This window comes from Zingiber officinale, chromosome 11A (assembly GCF_018446385.1).
Source record: "Zingiber officinale cultivar Zhangliang chromosome 11A, Zo_v1.1, whole genome shotgun sequence".
Classification (NCBI taxonomy): Eukaryota; Viridiplantae; Streptophyta; class Magnoliopsida; order Zingiberales; family Zingiberaceae; genus Zingiber; species Zingiber officinale.
In genome coordinates, this window is record NC_056006.1 from 46,153,905 (window position 1) to 46,160,902 (window position 6,998).

The following is a 6,998-nucleotide window of genomic DNA, read 5'->3' on the forward strand; positions in this document are numbered from 1 at the left end:
CTAGGGGCAACTTGGAGCTCATCCCTTGGACCTTGTGTCCGGTACATGCCCTTTAAAAGTAAAATACTTTTCTTTATATCCTTCTTTAAATACTTCTTATAATAAAATGCCTTGGCATTTATTTAAGCACTTAGTGTGCTTTGATTCTAAATTCTGGAAATCAGGATCAACTTGTGACTTTAGTCTTGCTTGCTTGTACTTCTCACATATATACATCATACAAGAGATTCTAAAACCATATTCCACTAATATATAAAAGTATATATATTCAAAACAAAACTCAACAGCAATTAAAAGCTACTTGGTCATAAGAAATGAATTTGGTCAAGCCCACGGCAGCAACAAATTCTGAACAGCAAAATCGTAAAACTAACTTATTTCTGAACCTTAACAATCCTTTAATCATGCTGTGACTTGAAGGAAATATGACTACTTAGACATGCTTGAAATGTAAGGTAAATACATTTAAATTAACATGCTGTAACAATCCAGGAAGACCCTTAAACATTCTGTCCGTGCTCTAAAAAAATCAAAAGAACATGAACCAACCCTTAAACATTCTGTCCGTGCTCTAAACATATCAAAAGAACATGAACCAAATCTTAAACATTCTGTCCGTGCTCTAAACATATCAAAAGAACATGAACCAAATCTTAAACCAAATTGTTAAAGCAAGGGTTGAAATCAAAACCATATGCTAGAATGAAAAGCTGCTCCTGTTCATTACACAACAACAAAAACGCAAACGAAAACCCCGAAAGCTACTCCTACCGCAGGTGAGAAGCACTTACAATGGGTTCTTGGACTTACAACACGAGAAAGAGATCTAGGGTTCGGATGAAGTGAAGGTTTCGGCTATCCTTTCCTATCCGCGTGTTCTCCTTGACGAGGAGACCACGAATCCGCGAATAACTCCCGAAGAGAAGTCCTCGCCGGCCACCAGAAACGAGCCCTAGCGCCGTCGCCCCCTTTTCGCCCGAGGAAGAAGAATCACGCCGTCGGGATAGAAAAGGAGAGGAAAGTTTTGGTTTAGGTCACGGGAACAACACTTAACCCTTTATAACCTAGGTGATTCGGTTCCACCTATAACTTAAATATATTTGTTCACACACTTAGTTAATAAAACGAGCTCAGCTCGGTTGGTTGGGCCGATTACTGCTTGGGCCCGAGAAGCTGGGTTCGAATCCTAGCTCTTGCACTTTGTGTTGTTTTTTTTTTTTTAAAACTTCCTCCTCCCGGTAAAAATGCCAAACGAACTCCAAAAATTACATAAAAATACTCTAAAAATTCCTAAAAATCTCTAGAATATTTTAAAAGTATTTCCAAATATTTTTATGGACATTTGGAACTCGAAATAAGGAAAATTGGGTCGTTACATTTTGGTATGCCTATGCCCTAATTATGGAATTATGAATCATGTTCAAGTATTATGTATGAATACTAGTACGTAGCATATCCATTATGTTATATGGTTATATTACTCACATGCCATGTTTAGAACTATGCATATGATAAATTAGAAAATTTAAAATATGTCTTCCGCTGCCATGAGTTCATATGCATATGTATGATATGTAAGTTTAAGTAACCCCGTCCCTTCCTAGAGCAGTATTAGCATAGGAGGGGGCGGGCGTTACAGACTGCGCCTAAAACATTAGTGATAATCATATTTGATTAGACTAGACCTTGTTTTTCTTTATTTTACTTTACATTCTGCATTTTTATTATATATATATATATATATATATAAACTCTTTCTTTTATTCTGCACTTGGATTATTCAATATCTTGTTTTTTTTCATGCGAAGAGCTAATCTTTCAAGAAAACTTCTGTCGTTCGATTTAGAAATTGATAGAACTTTCTTGAGGAGAAGAAACTTGCAAAAACTCCAAGCAGAACAAGAAACTTGAGAAATGGCTGACAAGCTTTTAAAGGACTACATAACACCTTATGCACGAGGGCTTCGGTTTATCATCACCCGACCACCAATTGAAGCTAACAATTTTGAAATCAAGCCTGCAGTGATCCATCTAGTTCAGCAAAATCAATTTGGAGGAGGACCGCACGATGATCCCAATCATCACTTGGAGTTTTTCTATGAGATCTATAGTACTATGAAAGTGAACGGGGTCCCTCCAAAAACAGTAAGGTTACTTCTTTTTGGATTTTCCCTAAAAGACAGAGCCAAACAGTGACTTAATTCTTTACCAGCAAACAACATTACATCTTGGGAGCAGTGTGAGCAGAAATTTCTGGATAAATTTTACCCACCAAGTAAAACTGCACACATGAGGAATTTAATTGCAAGCTTCAAATAGGCAGACTCAGAATCGTTATTCGAAGCATGGGACAGATTCAAGAGTATGCTAAGACAATGCCCCCATCATGGCCTCGAGAAGTGGTTCGTACTACAACATTCTAAAGTGGAATCAATTATCACACGAATGTGTCCCTTGATTCCACAGCAGGATTGGCGTTGATGAACAAGGGTCTTGATGAAGCTGAAGACATAATAGAGAATGTGGCTCAGAACCATCATCAGTGGACAACCGAAAGATCTAGAGGTTCCTTTTCTGGGAATCCAATAAAGGAATCAGGAAAATTTAATATAGATGCAGTCACACTCATGTCCGCGAGGCTGAATGCTCTGACCAAGAAGCTTGAGACCATGGGGAACAACACAACCAATGCAATAGTGTGTGTGTACAAAACTTGTGGAAGTTCGGATCATGCTCAAGATACTTGCCCCCTAGGGCCAATACAAGCACAAATACATCAACTTGAACAATGCGTTGCGATAGTCGGTTATAACCAAAGGCAAAACAATCCCTACTCCAACACATACAATCCTGGGTGGAGGAATCACCCAATTTTTTTTTTACCGGGGAAATCAAGATCAAGAACCAATAAAGCCAAGCTACCAACTTGGGCAACAAAACCACCAATCTGAACCACAGACTTATCAACAACATCAACCTTCACAACTGTCCAGAATTGTAAAGATGCTTGAAGAAGCTCTCTTGGAGCAAAAAGAGATGAAGAATGAAATCAAACAATTGAATTAAAGAATGGAGAATTCTGAAAAGCATCAAAAGATACAAGATAACCAAATCGCTCAGATAGCCCAGTCCTTTTCAAGAGCACCGAGAGCATTTCCGGGAAAGCCCGACAAAAACCCAGTGGAACATTGTAACCGCATTAAGCTGAGGAGTTGACGGACTTTGGGAGATCCCCAAATGGGTGCTTAGAAAGGAATTGATTCAGAAGAAGAGCTCTCTCCTCTCATGCCTAATTTAGTCCATAATAAGGATAGGGAGGAGATTACCAAGAAGGTTGAAAGGACTCTTCCACTTTCCCCACAAAGTCAGACGATTCCTTTCCCTTAAAAGCTAATAACATCCCAAAAAGATGAAGAGTTCCACCGATTCCTTAAGAAGATTAAAGAAATCTGCATTGGAGTATCTCTAATAGACGCACTGCACCAAATGCCAAAGTTCTCCAAATTTTTAAAAGGTATTCTTTCTAACAGAAGACAGAAGGGTGACTTCAAGACTGTAGCATTGACGGAGAAGTGCAGTGCTTTTCTCACGGTAGACACTCCCCCGAAGCTCCAGGATCCAGGAAGTTTTTCTATACCGTGTAAGATTGGCTCTGAGCTCATACACAAGACTTTCTGCGACTTGGGAGCGAGTGTCAGCTTACTTCCATACTCGTTATGCAAGAAACTATGACTCCAGAACATCAAACTTACTACTATGGTACTATAATTGGCTGACCATTCATGTAGATACTCAATGGGTATAGTGGAGGGTGTGCTAGTAGAGATAGGTGGATGCATCATTCCCACAAATTTTGTTGTCCTGGATATGGAGGAGGATCCCAAGATCCCAATCATCCTAGGAAGACCATTCTTTGCCACTGCTAGAGCCCTCATCGATGTGAAATGTCACAAGTTATTCCTGAAGATTGGTAAAGAAAGGTTAGAATTCAATTTATCTGATTCTCCTAATTGCATCTCTTCTTTTCAGGAAAATTCCAGTGTGTCGAATATACACAGAGCTGAGGAATGTAGTTTCCATGGGAGGCCACCGGACATGATGCATGATTTGACAAAACTTGAGAGGTTGCCCCCAACATGCAATAAAAAGTATATTTGTCCTGCACGAGTGAAACTGAAGGCGCAAACTGGAGCATTAACCCTAGGAGGAGAGTCATGCTTCCATGGGTTTAGTCCACATTAACTGATACGGGGTCGAGCTAAATACCTAAAACAAGCGCTTCTTGGGAGGCAACCCAAGGGTTTTGTTTTAATTCATTATCCACTTGTCATTCTATTTTTGTTCAATCAAGTATTTTTATTCCTGGATCTTTGTTTTCAGGATGTGCATTAGCCTCCACGAGCTAGCCGTAATCGTTTCATGGGCGTGGCAGCATCGGAGGGGTCAAAAGGAGGAGAGTGAGACACTACGCGCATAAGGGAGTCGGTTGTGTGAATCTACACGGCTGTGCGAAGCTGACAGAGGAGGAAATGACATAGGTCGTGTGAACCCACATGGTCGTGTGACCTTTGTAGAGAAGGAACAATACATGACCGTGCGGATTTGGCATGGCTGTGCAAAGCTACCCGAGGAGAAGAGTGCACGGGCCGTGTTGGTTGACACAGCTGTGCGATCTCGACCGAGAGGAGGAAAGAAGGGGTTGTGCCAATAGGCATGGTCGTGCGGTGACCCCATCAACTAGGCCGTGTCTTTAAGACACGGTCGTGCCTTACTCATGTGCGCCGCTAACCACCCTAAATAACCCTACTTCCCATCTCTTTCTCTTCAAAAAAAAAAAACTTTTCTTCCCCACTACACCTCATCAACCTTCATTACCTACATCTAAGACTCATCTTTACTGAGATCTAGATCTAGATCTAAGTTTTCTTCAAGCCCCAAATCCGAAAAGAGAGGAACAATTCCCCTATCCTTCTTCTTTCTCCTCCTCTATCTTCAAGATCCACATCCATCCACAAGAAAGTCCTCAAATTCACCTTGCATATCATGTCTCAAATCCTGAAGAGACTCCGAAGAGGAAGCGGTGGAGCTGGCGAAGGAGATGCGCCGGGAGGAGACAAAGGCAAGGGAAAGACTTCTTCATCCAAAGGCAAAGGCAAAAGGGTGACACGCGACGAAGGTAACGACAATGAATTTAATATTATTTTTAGAAATCAAGAACATAAAGCTAGATATGATATTCTTATTTCTAGGAAAATTGTGTGCACTAGATATATGGATCCAACCACCATGGATATGTTAGGGATTAGGAATGATGTAGATTGGATGATTAGCTCCTTTGATTGGCATGACATGATGTACATGTTGGATCGAGAATTCACTAGAGGGGGTGAATAGCGATTTAAAACTTTAGTACGCAGCGGAATAAAAAAACAACAATGCTAACACAAGTATTTTTACTTGGTTCGGAGATTTCGCTGCTCCTACTCCAAGGCCCGTACTCGTCGAGTGCTTTCATTGGGCAATCCACTAATAATTCGGAATATTGATTACAAAATTGAATTACAGGAATGCTAATAGAAAAACAAATACCGACAATGAAAAGAAGGAAACGGAAAACAACACTTTGTCGGTCGTGGAGTCGCAGGAGCACAATAGAGCACGTGATGAGAGATCTTGTTGTTGTGTAGTTTTTTTTTTTTGCTCCAGCCTTCACCCTCCTTATATAGGAGGTTCAGGGCACCCGAATCCCTTCGGGGTGCCCTGAATGTAACGTAGCCGAGCCAACCAGGGTACTCCACGTGGTATAGCTCGTTGGTTCCCTTCTCGGGAACACGTCCTCACAGTTACTCCCCTCGAGTGACTTATCTCAACTTACCCGCCAGACGTCTGGTCAGCCCGTCGACCCATCTGGACTTTGTGCCAGCTATCCGGTTAGCCCGTCGACCTAGCTGGACTTCTTGCCAAACATCCGGTCAGCCCGTCGACCCGTATGGACTTCATGCTAGCTATTCGGTCGGCCCGTCGACCCGTCTAGATTTCGTGACAGCTATCCGGTCAGCCCGTCGACCTAGCTGGGCTTCTCCTATACTCTCGGTCAGAGTGTTAGATAACAATGAAACTAACTTAACTTACTTTATCATTCATCAAAATTTGAGTTAGACCGTTAGTGCTAACCGCACTAACAATCTCCCCTTTTTTGATGCAATGACAACCTGGGTTAAGTTAGTGAAAATATGCAAGAAAAAACAAGCAATTTGGTTTTGATGTTAGTTTGATTGGTATTTTATTATTTCATTATTTTAACTAATTTAAACCACCCCTTTTGACATTCATCAAAAATCATAGAATAAATGATCGAGTAAAAATGCAAGAAAGAATATAAACGTAAGTCAGATTAACTTTGGGGGAGTTTAAACATTGAAAACATATAAAAAAAACTTTAAATTTTATCTTTTAACCTTTTCAAAAATAGCTAAGTTTAAAAAAAAAAACTTTAAAGTTATGATAACTTCAAAATAGCTAATTTAGAAGGATAACTTAGAAAGATAATCTAGAGTAAATTTTTAAACTTTGCAACATTAACCTTATTTTCAAAGTAAGCTTGCCAAGTTAGAACAATTTTCAAACATAAGTTTTATAAAGATTAATTTTCAGGTATCCAAGTCAAGTGTATAACATCAATACTAGGTGGATAAAATTAATTTTTAAAATTAAGTTAAATCCAATTCTCAAAACTAAGTTTGTAAAATTCAATTTTCAAAACTAAGTAAAATCTAATTTTCAAAAACTAAGTTTGAAAAATCTAATTTTAAAAAAACGTAGTTTTATAAAACTCAGTTTTCAAAAATAGGTTTATCAAATTAGATTTGTAAAAAAGATAAAAAAAGAAAATATTTTTCAAAAAATAATTTCAAAATAAAGGGAAAATAAGTATGAGAATAATTAATCCTCTCCCTGAAACTGATATTTTTAAAATAAAGCTTTTGAAAATATGTGTT

At 39.2% G+C, this 6,998-nt stretch overlaps 1 pseudogene; it reads right to left on the reverse strand.

The window, feature by feature from the left end:
* Positions 1 to 2,321: 2,321 nt before the first annotated feature.
* LOC122033121 lies at positions 2,322 to 2,393 on the reverse strand (annotated as a pseudogene).
* Positions 2,394 to 6,998: the final 4,605 nt, after the last annotated feature.